The sequence below is a fragment of the Eublepharis macularius genome, chromosome 7, assembly GCF_028583425.1.
Source record: "Eublepharis macularius isolate TG4126 chromosome 7, MPM_Emac_v1.0, whole genome shotgun sequence".
NCBI classification, from domain to species: domain Eukaryota; kingdom Metazoa; phylum Chordata; class Lepidosauria; order Squamata; family Eublepharidae; genus Eublepharis; species Eublepharis macularius.
The window spans coordinates 82,498,943-82,516,778 of NC_072796.1; the positions used below are offsets into that span (position 1 = coordinate 82,498,943).

At 40.8% G+C, this 17,836-nt stretch overlaps 1 protein-coding gene across 6 annotated transcripts in view; it reads left to right on the top strand.

Moving 5' to 3' along the window:
- The window catches only part of DTNA (dystrobrevin alpha), a 236,753-nt gene that overhangs the window by 19,607 nt on the left and 199,310 nt on the right, over positions 1-17,836 (top strand). The window lies entirely within an intron of this gene.

Consider the following 17,836-nt stretch of genomic DNA (forward strand, 5'->3'; position numbering starts at 1 on the left):
TTCAGTAGTAACCAACATAACTTGCAACTGGCCTGTTTCAGCTAGAACAGTCTCAGTTTTCAAATCTTCCAGATCTTAAAATAACAACTGCATTCTCTCTCTCTCTCTCTCTCTCTCTCTCTCTCTCTCTCTCTCTCTCTCTCTCTCTCTCTCTCTCATGTGGAAAAATTGTAATATATGTAAATGACAAGACTGAGAGGTTAAAAAGTCACAGATTTAGAAACTTTTAAACCTCACACTTATTTTATACATAGATTTATGTGTGTTCATGCATCTATATCTCTTTTCTGATGCCATATCTAAAATGCATATTTAAAAATTATAATTATCTTATAACTATATACATTCTTTCTTTCCTTATATGAGCCTGTGCACCAACTAAGATCACCAGACATTTATGTGCAATGCTTCCCAATGTGTGTAATGTTTCCCAATGGAGCAACTAGCAGTTCCCTGGGGCTGTTTCACTTTGTAAAAACAGCACCAGGGGAAGGCTGAAGGCCTTTCTCCTCTCCATGTGCACTGTAATCAGAATCCAGCCCTCAGGCACCTGGGAGGCACAGACCTCTCAGTGTACATATGATACAATGTTCTTTTGGTGACCATGGGGATTTTGAATCATGTGAATCCCCCATAGTTCTCACTGTGGACAATAGCCTTCTGTCCGGGCTGTACCATTTTGGATTACTCACATGTAGGCTTACATGTAGGCTTGCCAGGTACCCACCAGTGGTGAGCAAACTCTCAGCGCTTTACACATACAAACTCTCAGCACAATAAGTGTCCATGCCCCCGCCCCCTCCCCAGCCTTCCCACTTCCTGATATCCCAGTGGTTGCCAGGGAGTCTTACACTTGCATGACTGTATCTCCATATGAAAAAAAATCCTGCACATAGATTGGCATGTCAGGGGGAAGGCTGGGCTAGAATCATTCCCCCTAGTCTTCTGTGGACATTTGGTTGGCTGGCTGGCTGGTTTATAGTCCACCTTTCTTGCCAAGACTACAGGATCACACAATATAAAGCAGTGCCATCAGACAGCATAAAACAATCAATGAACAGTGCAATAGGATTAAGATTACAGAGTTAGAGAGCAACACAAATAACCGCTTCCTGAAGGGCCCAAAACACTTTCTAGAAAAGACCCATCATTGAACAGTGGACTCTTTACAGTATCTGTGCTTTCTAAGATAAGTTACAGTTAGAAGTTGTCTTCCCAAACCGACCCTGTTCCGCGTTGCGAACAAGGGTGAAACAAGGGTTGTCAGGCGGCTGGTGTTGCTCTTCCTGTTTCTGCAGCAGCATCCTGGCTGTCACTTCTGAAGAGCTCTGTAAGCTCCAGGAACCAAGGAGCTCGCTGAGCTTGCCACGGTGAGACGCATCATTCCCCACACAACTGAAGAGGCGGAAGAGCAGAAGCTCCAGTGTGCATTACAACGTCACTTATGGATAATCCAATTGCATAAAGGTTCTTGGGAGTCATTTGCTACCATGCCATTTCTAACTCCAGTTCCAGAAGATACAGCCAAGGTCAGCCCTGTCTAGGGATAACTTGCTTACATTCTAGTAATATATTTTAACTTCCACCTCCTCCTCTCTGTGATCTTTGTGCCTGTTATTGGTAACAACAATAGTAATTTCTTTAATCTGTTCAAGATAATAGCACAAATTTAAAGAAACTGATATCTTAATGTTAAATAATCTCTTTTTTCAGACTTAAAGAGCTGTAAAGAAGCACATTAACATATTGCCATTCAACAGGCAAATGTATTGTAATCTGTGAAATCCTAAAGTTTGAGGATTTGTTAAGGTGTACAGTCCTTTATTAAAGTGAGTTATTATTTAAGTAAATCCTAGTTTAGACCCTGGAATGAACGGATTATCATCTGCTCACAAAGGAAAGCTTCTAATTGGGTCAGAAATGTAATTGTCAAGGCTTCTATGGACAATCCTGGTTTGTCTGATATAAGTAATACAAAAAAATATGAATTTCTTGATCCTGAAGAATCTTTAGGATCTGTGGAACCCTAGGCATTTTTTTCTAACTCGAAGAGTTAGTCTGTGTCCTGCATGTGCTGTTCCTCAAGTGTGTTTCCTCTTTGTCCATTTAGTCACTTGGTGATCCTTTTCTCTTCCTTACTAAAAGGAATACCGGATAGTAAGTGCAATGTGCAACTACCACCATTCATTGTCACTGTGTTTCTTTTAAGAGCAGCCATGGGGCACTTTGCCTGGAGTTTTGGTAATGGATTGATAGTGCAATCTAAAGCAGTGTTGCACCCTTTTGGTGAAGTCAGTAGAGGGCAGAGAGGCAGGTTTACGTAGAGAGGACTAGAAAGGAGGTGCCACATCAACAGATGGTAGATTTGAGCTCCTGTAATGAAGGCAGGAAGTGGTACATTTATGGCTCATGGTTTTATGGCCTGTTTTAATATTGATAAGTTTTATGCCTGTTTTTATTTCATTATACTGTTTTACTTTGTGGGTGGTATTGAGCAAGTCTTTGGAAAGGCAGAATTTATTTATTTACATACTTCATTTATATTCCATCTTTCTCACTAAGACTGAATACTCAAGTTCATGCTAAGTACCAAAGGAATCAAACCTAAAGAAAGGGGTCTACCAGCATTTATCTCAAATCACGTAGAGTCATTAAAATGCACAATATTCCATTAGCTGCTTCCACACACATTGGATAATCCACTTTCAATACTCTTTAGTGAACATTTGAAACTGATTTTCCATGTGTGGAACAAAAAATCCACTTCAAAAGGATTGCGAAAGTGCATTATTCAACGTGAGTGGAAATGGCCATGGTGGGAAAACAGGATGCATGAATAGCTGATAAAAGGGCAGGGTAATCAGCTTCCATATATATATTTCACGTGTGTGTCCTCAGTGGTCAGAATTATAAATAGAGTAACTTTGAGCCATGTACCTCAAGTAAATTGGAGTTCAAAACATTTGAGTTAAATTTTTATTTAGAAAGAGCAATATTCCAGTTTAAAAGGATATTTAAAGAGGCAATCTTGCTGATGTTAATTAAATATTGGACCAAATATTTGCCCCCATTTTAATATTGCTGCCTGGAATGCACATCCTCATGTGCATTGCAGTACTCAACAACCCATGCCGAATGGTCTGCTACATTTTTTATGCAGTTGGGGATATGTACATCCTCATCCATGACCATCAATAAGTACAAATATGACCACTGTGGCCTTGGGGTGGGGGGATATAATAACTTTGAATATGTTAGATCACCTATTTAAGATGCTATGGTTTATGCCTTCTTCCCTTCTTTCTATAACAAGATTTTTTTTCTTTTCTTGTTGTTACGAGAAAATACTTGAAAAACCTTGGGAAAGCTTTTAAGCAAGAAAATGCCATATTACAGCCTGATCACATTCCAGAAAGAATCTTGCTGGCAGCATGATTTTCAGAATCCATTACAGATTTACTTTCTAAATCCATACAATTATTCACCATGAAATCCTTTTGCTGAATGCAGAGTATTTTCTGTCTTTGCCTTACATGATTGTAAGCATTTCACTGTGAATGATTGACACCTCAATTGTTTCCAGATTACAGTACATGTTTTCATATGGCTTTGTGTTTCACCACAATGTTTCCTACAGTTATAAACCCATCGTGGTTCTGCCTCCCCAAATAGAACATGCTGCTTTTGAACAGTCTATGCAGATTTCACTTTCTACCATGTCAGAAAGTCTTTCTTAATGTTTGCTTCCAAATTCCTCCCTTTTTATTTGCACCATGTTATCTCTTTCAGCCTAGACTGGGTCCTTATTTGTACCATAATGGTTTGTACTGTAATGGTTTGTTATGAGCATATTTAATTGGGCTTTTACTTAAGAATCTCCTTGTTGTTGTAAGAGTTGCACAGTGTCAGACACAAACACAGTGCCAAGCACAAAAAATCTGTTTTGGACACCATGTTCTATGGCAACATTTTACTGTGGGTCTCCTAAGAACTGCAGGTTCTACAACATATTAGGCCACAGGTTCTCAATGTGGCACCCATTGGCACCATGGAGCCTGCAGACACCTTTTATGGTGGCCACCAATACGTTTAGGAATCAGGTGGGGCTTTTGCCCAGCAGAGGTTCTGATTGGCCACTGTAGATTTGATTGGATGCACAGATTTTTAAAAACTTGCTTCAGCAGCAACTGCCCCCATAGTACGAATATCTCCACTGTATTAATGAAGGGAAGCCATGCATACATGAAAATATTTCTAAACAATATGTTAATTTTAAAAAGTGTCCTGTTAAACAGAGCTTCTGCATGACATAGTGAAGAGTAACTGTTAGAATTAGGCATAACCTCACTTCCTGATCAGGTGTGAGTCAGCCACATGGTGGCAGTGGTGGGCAAGTCACACATGGTGGCAACTGCAGGCAAGTCGCACATGGTGGTAGCAGTGGGCAACTCGCATATGGTGGCAACGGTGGGCAAGTCACACATGGTGGCAACTGCGGGCAACTTGCACATAGTGGCAGTGGTGGGAAACTCACATGGTGGCAGCAGCGAACGAGTCACACATGGCAACTGCGGGCAAGTCACATATGGTGGTGCGGCAACTGCTGGCAAGTTGCACATGGTGGCAACGGCGGCCAAGTCACACACAGTGACAACAGTGGGCAAGTCGCACATGGTGACAGTTTCAGTTAAAATGATTGCTTTATTTAAAATAAACTGTGTCCTGTGCTTTAAAAGCGGTGGTGGTGGTGGTGTGTGTGTGTGTGGGGGGGTCAATTTCACCCTATTTACATTTCTGTGAGGTTTGATGTTTTCAGTGAGGGGTATTTTTGACCCCCAATTCTAGATTTTACTCTTCTTTGTCCTGCATTGCTGCAGATTTTTTTCTTATTAGCTAATGCTCTGATTGAGAGAGCTACCAGGTTTCCATGGGGGGGTAATAAGTTGGGGTCATTTTGACCCCAATTCCACAGTAGTGTGATTGGATTTTTTTTCCTTGGGAGGGTTAACTGTGCTGCAACCTGTGCTTTGCATAGATTGCAGCCCAATTTAAATGAGCCTCTGAGTTCATGTAAAATGTATGCAGAAGTTCTTTGCCTTGCTAGCAAGGCTTTCCCAAAAATTCCATGGCATATGTGCTGCTGCAAACATTCACACACACCCTCCTTAAAATTTTAAGGGCCCTCATGTGTTTCTTCTGATAATCATCCTGAGGTTTAAACAGTCATGCAAATAAATGCTAGATTTTACTGAAAGTGACACATTTTTATGAAGATTACTCTTTCCATGATCTAGTGAGTTTGATGGTATGCCAGATTTCCCTATGGAATTGTATGTGCAGAAATGTTCATGGGCAGAAGTGCAAGATGGCTTTAGAATCCTCATTCTGGAAGAAATTTAAGTATATGATATATTTCTAAGTAAGCATAGATTTAAACATGCTATAGTACTTTCCTGTATCAGTAGTATCCTTTTCCTAGCTAGTTTTGCATAGTACATTACATTGAGATTTGAGAATTTGCTGAGACCTCATTAGATGAGCTTTCAATAATCAGAAGACAGCAGCACACTCAAATTCTGCACTGAAAGGGATGGGATGAGTTATTTATAATATATCCTCCTTTTTTGTTCAGATTGAGGAGGTATGTACATGACTGTGAAGAATATCATAAAACACCAGTTGCTCTTTCTGTATCTATAAATGATTGTAAGTCTTTTAAAAGAGAAATATACAGTTAGATTGACAGCTCAATTAAATTGATTGTTTGAATTTAATTTTCATTCTGCTCCTACATCTGTTTCCTTGGAACCAATTGCCAGTGAGTTCAATGGGACTAGCTCCCTAATAAGTGTTTACAATTAAAGCAGGACTTCCACTGAAAGTATCTCTTAACAGTTCAGACAAGTTTTGTGTTCTTGTGCAAGCTACTCTATATTATAAACAAGCATACATTTATATGTGTGCTGCACAGTCTTCTGAAAAATTAATATTTCCGTTAGAATTTCATTTCAGGAATTTTATTTACTAAGTACAGAGTAGTAATATTGATAGTCAATGTTGTAATGATACTTGAAACCACTGTGGCTTATACATGCAGAGTTAATATGCTGTCACTCAGTTCTTAAAAGAAGGGAGCTGCCAAATCCAGCTGCAACCTTCTTACATAACCTAATATGGCCATAAAATGAATCTGGCCTTAACCATGGTACTACAAGTGTGCCAAAATCTTACGCTGAGCTGTTCCGTGATATATTTGTTCTAAGCAGTAATACAAAAGTATATCATTTTTCCAACTGGCTACCCTATTCTCTGAGTCTCAAGAATCATTTTTTTAAAAACTAGGGCTGGCATCCCACCCCCTCCAAAAAATAGGCATAGATTTAAGATTCAGAGCTCGGCAGCAAAAGGCAATAAGTCTCTTGGGCTTGTTTTATCTATGTTCCAAATACATGTGTGTTCAGTAACAAATATACTCATGTGTCAGTGTGAATGTAACTCACTTTCCACTTTAAGCCCAAATTCACACTGGGATAGACAGAAAAAAGGGAAACTGCCTGTCTAAGGGGAGTACCTTCAATATAGGAAGACTCTTTCTCACACATACGCACACACAGAAAGGAATCTTGATGCCCAAAAGCTGCAGTTTTTCTACAAACCTTAAAAAGTGCATGGAGAATCTGGATAAAGTAAAATTGGAAATGAAATTTACTAGGGAAATCTTTTGTTTATTAGAGAAAACTAAGGCCGAATCCACACTTCCCTACCTTCCGCTTTTCATGTGCATTAATCGTGCTGGATTCTAACCCGCAATGTCCCAGTCTGTGTTCACATCCCTTCTCTTACTGCTGCTGCCTCGCGCTATACTTCGTCGACATCCCTGGTAGAATTGCACAACACGCCGATGACAACATCACGTTCATTTTTTTTTCATTTTTTCATCAGATTTCCGCTATAGCGTTTTTTTTACTAAATTACTATGGCGAGGCCACACCCCTATGGTGCCTGTGATTGGTTAATGTTATTCTATGCCTTCTTCTTTGAAATCCATTGGACCATTATTCTGGCTGGCTAATTTGAACTGATATTTAAGGTGGGGGTGATCCAAACTGTCCAAACAGGCAGACTAATTATTTGACACTTGAATTTAACGTTAGAATGACGGATTTCCGCTATAATAGTAATTTCAACAGTTTTTTAAAAAATTAATTTTAACAGCCACTGATATTTCCGACTGTTCGGCATCCTAAAAATGACACGGAAATGGAAATGATGCCATCCCTTGATGTCTCCGTGGGGATTTTGGAGCACCCTGATTAAGATTTATGGCCAGGATTGTGCAACAATGCTGGGAAAGTCCCCTTTTTTAAAAAAAGGGGTGGGCGGGCAGGCATGCTGCGGAGAGAGTGGAAAAGCTTGATAATTGCACGGCAAAGAAGGATGGTGTTCCGGAAAGGCTGCTAACACAGAAGTGGGGTGATTTGAAGGGGGCAGTCCCCTTATGAAATGCTTCTATTTGTCCACATCCACGGTGAGAACCACGCAAGAGAAGCGTTTGAACGCATGACAATTGAGGTAAGAGTATGTGAACAGCCCTCTGAGAAGCGAATAATGGGTGGGAAAAAAGCGGAAAACTTGAGATGTGCGGGTTCGGCTTAATTCTGCACTTGGCCTGCAGAGTTAGCAGATTCAAGCAATCACAATACACAAAGCAACATTACCACGCCCCCATTAATTGGCATGTATTCCACACACACAGTGTGCAGATGTTCCACTCAAGAAGGAAAGCAAAAGACTGGGATGAGGGAGAAAATACAGAACTGGTTACAGCTACCTGTTGAAGAGATTCCAGGTAAAGGTCCTATGCCCAAAGCAAGGATCCGAATCTTCAGGCAGCCATTAATCCAAAGATATCATCCAGGGGAAAGCATCATGAAGTAGCATGGCTTAGTTATTTTGTTAGCATCTTGTTTAAATCGGGTTTTTAAGGTAAGACTCATTTTCCATTTGTGGAATTTAACAGGAAACATTCCAGTTGAACTATGGACAAAAAAATCTGTTTTTTAAGGTGGGACACTTTTTACATTTGTGGAAATTAATAGGAAACATTCCAGTTGAACTATAGATAAAAAACAAAAATTGGTGTGCAACATAAGGGGCTATAGCAACTAGGAGAAGGCAGAAAACCCCCATTTCATGAGTGTGACACCACTTATGGTTCTCTGGATCCCATCCCTGGTTTGGGGGAGGGGGGTGGACAAGGTGGAGGCAATCTCAAGCCCTCTTGAATGATACAAACTTTGCATTTCCACATCACACTCCCAGTCTTTGCTACCTCTAGCATGATAATTTTTTTAAGTGCTGTTTTTATTAATTTTTGAAAATCCAAATTAAAGGGATTCATGTTCTGTCCCCTGTTCAAACTGTTTAGTGTGCACTCACAATAAGATAATGAATATATATTACTATTTCTTCTCATTTGGATCATATTTCTACATGCATGTTAAAAGCAGATGTATTAGGATGTTTTATAACATCATGTTTGTGGCACATCTGAGCATTTAATCATCTATTGCTTGCAGATTTTAAGCTAAGGGACTTTTGTAAAATTAAATCTGAACTATCTAACGGTTTAGATTTAACTAAGTACCAGATGTCTAATAAACAGCTCTGCCTTGATGTAGCAGCACAAGATCCATAAAATTTATTAATATGCAAAATCAAGACAGCTGTGTAGTAGAGAACAGGCTATTTAACTTCCAGAGGGGATAAACTGCAAGCATTGTTAAGTAGCATAGGCTGACAAAGATCTGAGTTGTATTGCAAAGTATTTTGCTTTAATTCAACAAGCTGAATTCCTGGGTAGTTTAGTTGTCTAAAACATTATTTAGGAAATGTCAATGAAGGTGAAACTTGCTAGAAGGAAGATTAGCTATAAATCGTATCTTGATCAAAATTTGTAGGCCTGCCTTAAAATTACGTCTATTTAGTTCCTACTTTAACTGGATCTAAATCTCATTAGCTGAAGAGCACTTTTCATTGTGAAATCTATTGCCTGTGATCAGGCCTTGATGCTCTTTTGAAGTATTAACATTGCATTATTGGTAATGATAGGGTTAGTTCTTCAGCAACCAAATTGCAAATAAGATCAGGACAAGAGGATACAAATTTCATAGCAATACTTAACATACTTCCAGGATGGACTCTGTGTGTGTGTGGGGGGGGGAATCACTTTGTTTCCAAGGCCGAGCAAATTAAAGTAATGAAAAGATTTAATAATGTGTTTTAGGTATAATACAAAAACCTCTTAACCTCTTTTAGATGTAACAAATGGGGACCTGCAAGGTCTAGTGAGGGATATCTCATTTCCCCTCCCCCCACCATGTCCTCTTTTTCATTCCTGGCCCCCGTAGCCTCTCCCCCTTTTCCTGCTTCCTTCTCTTCTTCCTGCCCACCATTATCTGCCTCTCTGTCTTCACCTTTCCCCCTTCTCACCCAGCAGCCTTTCCCCTATGGCCCAGTTGCATGATGCCAGCTGAACCGGGTTTAGCTGAATGGTAGGAAACCTGCAAGAACTCTCTGGAGGTTCTTCACTTTTCCTGTGTCCCCTTCCCCATACTATTTCCTCTTTCCCTCCTCCTGGCAGCCTCCTGGCAGCTCACCTTTCACTATAACCTTTTCTCCTTCAAAGTCAGTAAAAAGCCTATCTGATCTGTCCCCAACTTCATCAATATTTCTTAATTTGCTTCATTTATATACTGCCTTTCTCCCCATTAGGGTCCCAAAGCAGCTTACATCATTCTCCTTGTCTCCATATTATCCTCACAACAACCCTGTGAGGTAGGTTATGTTGAGAATGTGTGACTGGATCAAAGTCACCCTGTGAGCTGCCACCATAGAGCTACCACCACAGAGTGCAGATTCAACCCTGGGCCTCCTGGATCCTACCCTGAAACTCTTAACCACTACAGTTCTCTGGCTTTTGTTGGGGGGGGGGCAGGCTGTTGTTGAACAGTAGCAAGCAATCAGGCCTGGGTGAGTCATGTGGTATCAAGTTGCCCGGTGGTTGCTTCTGGGCTTGGGTTACCAGGTCCCTTGAGTCCCCTGGAGGGAGACTGGGAGCCTGGGGCTTACCCTGCGGAGGCAGTAGGGTCTTTTCTTGTGTGTGCGCACAGCGCACACATGCTCCCAGCATGCGTGATGATGTCACTTCCAGGAAGTGACGTCATCATGTGGGTCAAAAGGTGGCCGAGGAGTGCTCCTGCGCTTGCCAAAGCACTGAATCGCCCCGCACAGGCCTAATTCAGCCCAAAACAGGCTGTGTAGGAAGATCCGTCTTGTCCATTCACAACTCCAATTTCTCGATTGAAGCATCAGATCTGGGCCACTTGGCTATTAGTATAAAAGATATCTGTAGATAAAAATCCAATAGATGTAAACCATTCCCTGGGAACTGAAACAGTGTTGCTGGTATTAGTAACGTTGACTCTCAAGGTCATGTAATCCAATGAGTACTTGTTTCTCTTAGCATTTTTTCACTTAAACCCTGATTCCTTCGTTACCCGCAAGCCAGACCTAACAAGTCCCTATTGAAAGCTGAGTGAAATGCATTTACCTTTCTTCATCCACCACCCCTTCATTGCACTTACAGTCACAGCTAGGGTGAAAATAACACTTTGCATTTGTTTTGAAGTCAGATGACTAGCAAGAGCTGCTTTATTGGAAAAGGAATGTCTGTGTTCCTATTCTCAAGAGAGAGCTTAATTTTACCTGAATACCTGAAGGGAGACAGGCATACCTGCTAGGAAAGGGAATCCTAAACTACTGTTCTTTACCCTGAAATCCAAAACTTTTAAATCTTTGTCTCTCTCACTTCTCACATTTAGGGTAACAGAAGTGAAATATTTGTTCTTTATTTTCTTTTCCTTTGGAATGAATAGTGAATTGACTGACTTCTGTTCTAGGATCAAAAAGGCCTTTGGTTTATGGGAGCAAGTGATCAACAATGTGGCAGTTTCTTCCATCTTTGTTTTAAATGATTTTAAAAAAGGAAATTTCTTCCCCTACTGTTTTCTCCCTAGAAAAGCTATTCTCCTGTGCTGCTTTTGCCCACCCTAGAAAAAACTTAATGGAGATTTCTCTAGGATGCAGCTCAGGGCTTTTTCCAGAGTCAAAACAGCAAAGATGGAAAGGGTTAAAGTTTTCCCCTTCTCCCAACTCTGTTCTTTTTGCTCCTTGGAAAAAAATGGAAACTGTATCTGAGTCCATAGTAAGGCTCTTACAAATTCACTCATGTTTCAAAATTCATGGAAATTGTAAGCTAAGATTCTTGTTGTAAGTTCCACATCATTTAAACTATGAAAACATTCCTTTGTTTTGCATATTGTGCTCTCATACTTGGTCCCTATGGTGTATTCACAGTAGTGGTTGTATAATGGAATTTGTTATAGGGAACCATTCATGGGAAGAATGACAAGAAGTGTGCTCCAAACTAGTTGCACTATTCACTTTCACTGGAGAACTGATATTTAGTATACCAACAGTGCAATCCTGTTGATTGTCTAAAATTCCCTGATTACAAGAACATTTTGACAATGGGACACTTTTCCACCTGCCAAAACTTGAGATTTTAAAGTTTACCTCTAATAGGCGTTCAGCAGCAGCAAGGGATGGAAGGTTTATGAAACCTTTTAATAGTTTTTAGGTTGTCTCGGTGTGCTGCTTGCTGTTTCTGATTCTGAGGCAAATTCCTGTCTTCAGACTTTGCTGGAGACTTGGTATTGTCATTAGTATTGTCAAAGCAGCTAAATTGTTGCCTATGAGCTGCCACGTTTGTTATGGTGATTATCTGGCAGCTTGCCAGGAAATACTGCCCACAGCCTCTGAAAAGCTGACCTTGTAACTGCATCAACATTCTTTTCTCCTGCTTTTTCTGACATACTCGAAGCTCTGGAAACTGTTTTCAAAACAACATACATAATGAAACATTGTGCTTGTAAGAGCAATTGTGTTTCAGTCTGTGAGAATATTTTAGGGTACAGCAACTGCTGGAGAGTGAGGCAGAGAAGCAGATGTATGGAGGACGGACAGTTACTTCTTTGGAAATTCATGAAGGTTTGTTCTTAATGAGGACAATAAAAATCAAACAAAAGCCCCGCAAGATCAATGCCAAATAGCTAGGTGGTAACTCAGCTCTATTTTCCTATCTAATAAGCCTGTTGAGTCACAGTATTGTACATAAAAGGTCATATGCAATGAAGGATCAGTGCACACAGCTATGCAAACAATGTGAAGAACAGGCAAAGCCCAAGAGCAAGGAAATCTCTTTATTTATCACTTGCAAAATCAACACTTCTGCCTCTTTTCCCATAATGAAATGTAAGGGGCACGTGAGGTAATGGAAATCACTTTTCTCAAACAAGTATTTTGTTTTTGAGTCCATCATGAAGTCTGTAATAGTCTGACCTTTCAAGTTTCCGAAGTTCTACTGTGAAGAAGACCATCCAAGCCAACATATCCAACCTGTTGATAGATACTCATCATTTGAAGAAGCTGCCCTTTATTTGACATCATTACAGCTCCATCTGTCTTAAGGGAAGCCATTTTCCCACTATTTCTCAAGTTTACTAGCACACCATGAAACCAACCAGAAGTCAGTTTGAGGGTGTAATTCTGGCTCCATTGATGGTAATGGTGATAATGATGGTAAATTTAAATTTACATAGTAGTTTATGTTGCAAAGTGCTTTATAGTCTTTTTCTTTCCATTGAAGGTTTTTTTCTCCAAGCATACTGCTCACCAGCAAGCACAAGAAAATTATCCTGAGCAGGAATTGTGCTGTAGTTCTCAGTAGTTTATGGCAGTTGCTCCTTCCAGCTGTATAACTGGGACTTCGTAATTTCCTCCTGTGCATGTATAGTGCTGTCAATTGCCTATACGAGCTATCAAGGATCCCAGGCGCAGTTCCGTGGCTCTTCCCTAGTTCAGAGTGTAGAGACACACAGACACCCACGGCTGGTTCCTTTTAGACAAAACTTTAACAGACTTGCCAATGAGAGACTGTTCTCATATCAGCCTAATAAGCTGCCACCACTCCCTTATACTATCCCCAGGCTATGAAGTAAGGGAGAAAACTTCAAGCCTACAGGGAACTTAAAGCAGAAAGTCTACCTTGCAAGAGTTGGCTTACGTCAGAGTTTCCCAAACAGAATTTTACCTTGGTAGGTGGTCAAGGGTCAGGGCATGGGGTGTTGCTGGTCTTTTGAGGTTTCAGAGTCAAGGACCACACAAAATGAAAATATAATTAATTTATTTAAGGTGCAAAAGATATACGAAATTAGACAAGACAGATTGTGAGGATTAAAATAACAAAACCTACAGCATGTAAGCACTAACTATACATAGCACGGTAATCCAACAGAAGTTAGGCAGAAGCAAAGCCTCTTTTCAGAGGCACGCAGTTGTTCAGTATAACAAGATGCAAAGATGGTTGCAGCAGAGCTTTCATCCTACAGGAACAGAGACAGAACTGAAGCAATAGCTAGGTCACAGTGTAACTGGATATGACTTGACTAGAGCCTAAAGTCTCATGTTGGGTAGTTAATTTATGGTTCTTGGAGTCTCAAATGATCCAGGCTCATTGACCAGTTGGGAGTCCAAGAAGTGATGTCACCATTACTAAGTGCATACGTGCGAAAGGAGGAGCAAGACCAATCTGCAGCTTTGGTGCCACCCCTTCTCTCTTGCAGCTGCAAAATGGTGTGATCAGTCAAGAATGTTAATTGGCAAAACTGTACCAGGGAAGCTCCATCTCGCTAATGAGGCTAGCTCACTATCTTATCTCACAAGGTCACTGTGTACCAAAAGCTCTCTCTCTCTCTGAAGCTCTGCAAGTTTTCAAGAAGATTTCTCAGGAAGGCCTGAAAGCCTGAACCAAAGTTTTAAGAATATGGCTACAATTTTAATGCAAAAGACAGGCATGTTCTCAACACAAGTGCTACAGGATAAACCACAAACTGGTCCTTGTGGAGATAAAGAGCTGAGACTAATGGGTTGGATCCAGGGCTTCTGCTAATGGAGCTGCTGCTGAGGGTCAGAACAATATACCATGTAACAATAGAGAGTAAAGCATGAAGGGGGAACCATCTGAAATTGTGCTCCCCTTCACACTTGTGCAAGCTTCTTCAGGACAGACAAAAAGAAATGCTCTTTACTCAACCAATAATTAAATTGTAGAATTTACTGCCAGGAGAATGTTGTGATGGTCATCATGAACACAGATTGCTGTAATGGGGGAGGGTTAGACAGATTAATGGAGGAGTGATCAATCAATGGCTGGTAACCATGGTGAAGTTCAGGGAACCTCCAGGTACAGAAGCAGTAAACCTCTGAATACCACGGCTAAGAGGAAACCCCAGAGAAGTCCTTGGCTTCTATGCTGTCTTTTGTCCCTTGAGGTCAGCTGGTTGGCCCCTGTGTAAAGCAGGGTGCTGAACTAGATGGACCACTGGTCTGATCTTTGTATGTTATTATGTTCTGTATTTATAGAGCTTTTGCAAGAGTATGTGTGTGGGGGGGGAGGGGTTCAGACAATCCCTTCTTGATGCACCCCCCCCCATCATATGACATATAATTCTAGAGGGTTCCCCATCAGTCAGCAGCAATTCCTTCAGGGATGCTGAAAGAAGGGGAAGGCAGTAAAAAAATCCCCACTTCTATTAATTTGCTCTCTCCATGGAAGTTTTGGTTCCATATCCCAGAGGCTTACTTCTGTAGCTGCAGGGAGAGGGTTTCTGAAAACCTTAAGCATTTTTATTCTGATGCCCATTATATGAAGAACAAAATACTTCAACAGAGAACTTGTTGGACCATTGATATAATTGCAAAGAACCCCACAAACTTTGGCAAGGCAGTAGTGAGACAAATATAATGGGAAAAGTTGGGAAGGAGATTGTTTTCATGTTCTATTACTTTGCTTTCCCTTTGATTAAACACCCTGTGGTTTTGGCAACTGAACGCTATAGTAGTTTTCTTACTCCCACATTATCTGCCTATTGCTTACATGAGGATTGAACTCTGATTCAAGCCCAACTCTCTGCATTACATGTCTGCTCACGTTGGCCTTAGATGCTGGAGAAGTACTGAGGTGAGTGATAAATCTCTTGCTGCTGCTGCTGCTGCTTCTTTCCCTGTCCCCTGAACTACCCTTGCCTGTTTCAGTTACAGTCACGTACCAGGCAATAAGAAAAAACATGTTTCTTGGAACTGTGTTTCCCTGGATCAAGTTTCCTATCTTACTACTCATAAGATTGATGGGAAATATGGACATTGCTGGCTTCAGCCTTGTCTGGCTCTCTTCACAATCTACCAACCTTGGATGTGGCCACTTTTAGGACATCCCAGATGGGGAAATTACTAATTCAGTGCTTGGTAGGGAGTTAAAATAGTATCCAGTCAACTGTCTCTTCCATTTTGGAATTTATGGTGAGGTGAGCAGTGCTGGCCTGCTACAGACTGCTTCCATACACATGGACAGTCATGAATAATTTATGGGTCGTGTTTGTGTGCAGTTTATGCTGGAATTCTTAACAATTATTTTCAGTCCTCATTAGACAAAGAGAAGGGAAATCTCAGCATGGTACTTATATGTCAGGCAACAGTACGTAGCGGTAGTCGAGTACCAATGGATTGTGTGGATTGCTGCTAGGGAAGCTCTGTTTGTGTGTGTATGAGGAGGAGAGAAAGAAAGTTTGTTGTATTTTTTTGCTTAAGAAAAACATGACAATAGTAAGAGTATTAAGTACTACTTAGTGATCATAGTATGAGGATGGAAATGACAGGCTACTGAAATTGGCTGTGAAGGGTCTGCAAGGGATGCCGTAGAAGATACTGAGGCGACCCAACCCACAATGGCGCAGCTCCTGGTTGGGCCAAAGAGTGGCCTGAGAGCCGTAGAGAAGGCCAACGAAGCCATCAGGCATGCCAGCCCGGCAGAGCAGATGGAGGGTGCGGCCTAAACTGCCAGGATAACGACATGGCCAGCGGAAGAGCCAGGGAGCACCGTCCCAGCCGCAGAAGCAGCAGCATCCCCAGCAGGCAGTGCAGAGGCTGCAGAAGTGGTGGCAGGCCAAGCAATGCTTAACACACCACCACAGAAGCAAGGCCACACCCACTGGTGTGGCCAGCTCCACTCTCCAGGGGAACGAGGAAAGTCCTGGGAGGGGCTGGGGCGGGATGGAAGTGCAGGAGAGGCCAGGAGAGGCAGACAGCCTTTGCCATCACCGGGGAGGGGGCATCACCCAACAGGGCAAAGCCTGGGGGGAAAGGCGGGAGTCCCCTCCAAGTGGGTTATATAAAGGCATGTGACAGGGTGGCCGATGAGTAGTAGTTGGGAGTGGAGACATGTGGGTAGCAGTGAGATAAAGGGCATGACAAAGAGGGAGAGACACAAGCTGAGAGAGAGCTCACCCAACGGAGGGAGAGAGAGAACAAGGGTGCAAGCAACCTTCCCAGTTCTGAGGCCTACCCTACACCCAGCCTAGCACATAGGCCATCTTGGAGGGCAGCCCGCCCCCCCCCCCCCCAGGCTCCAACATCCCCAGCATGAAGGCTGACACCTCTAAAATGACAAATATAAAATACATTAAAAGACTAATATTGCTAATTAATCATTTTGCAGTACTTTTAGTCTGAATGGACTGACAGTTCCAAGAAACCTTGGTTTTCTTTACAAATACAGTAAAGGAAACCTGTATGTCCCAAACTGGCTATTTGAATATTGTATTAAAACTTACTTTATCCAGGTAGTAAATCCTTCATGGCAAAAATGAGTTTTGCCCAACCCTCTGTGTATTATTGGCAGTGGTGGGTTGTAAGGTCACAGTCTAGGGATGGTTTTAACAGGAATTCTGTGTTTTTACTGACTTTTTATGTAAATTATGTTTTATTGTTGTAACCTGCCCTGAGCCCACTTGTGGGGAGGGCGAGATAGAAGTTTAATAAATAAATGAATAAATAAATGAATGAATAAAATTATATTAAACTACTGAAGTTAATAGATGTGTAAGAATTCTTTTTTGGTTTTACAATCTCTGTGCAGCAGATACCTAAATCTAATATGCTCTGAAGAGAGATTAATGGATATTTTGAGATTCTAAGCATTTATTCTAGCCGGTGTTCCATTTCCCTTTTTTAAAAAATTGGGAGTTTGATACAATAAAAAAAGAAAAAACATAAAGATACAATTACACAAAAACTAGCTAACAGACAAACAAAAATTAAAATCAGAACACAGAATAAACATAGAATAGCAAAAAGAACTATATAAACTAAAAGGAGGCTTCCAATTTTCTCAGTGACAAATATTAATATTTTCAAATTTTCTCTTATTCTATGTTAAAAATAAAACTTCTCTTTTTTCTAATGTCTAAATCCCTTAATCCATAAGTCATCAAATCATTACTGTCTATTTCATGTACAAATTCAATAAGGGCTTTCCATTTTACAACAAACAAATTTATTGTCTTTTCTCTGCTCTATGAAGTAAGTTTTGCCATCTTTGCTAATTCAATCACCCTTATCAACTGTTCATTCAGTACAGACAGTATTGGACAGTTCCAATTTTGTGCATATAAATAGTTTTGCTGCCATGATCATGTATAGAAACAAAGTTCCATAGCTTCTTTCTAACTGATTATCTGTCATTCCCAACAAAAAAGTCTCTGGTTTCAATTGTATTTTAATCTTTAAAATCTTCCGAATTAATCATTATATTTGTGTCCAAAAATTCCTTGCTTTCTTACAGGTCCACCACAGATGATAAAATGATCCTTCATGTTGA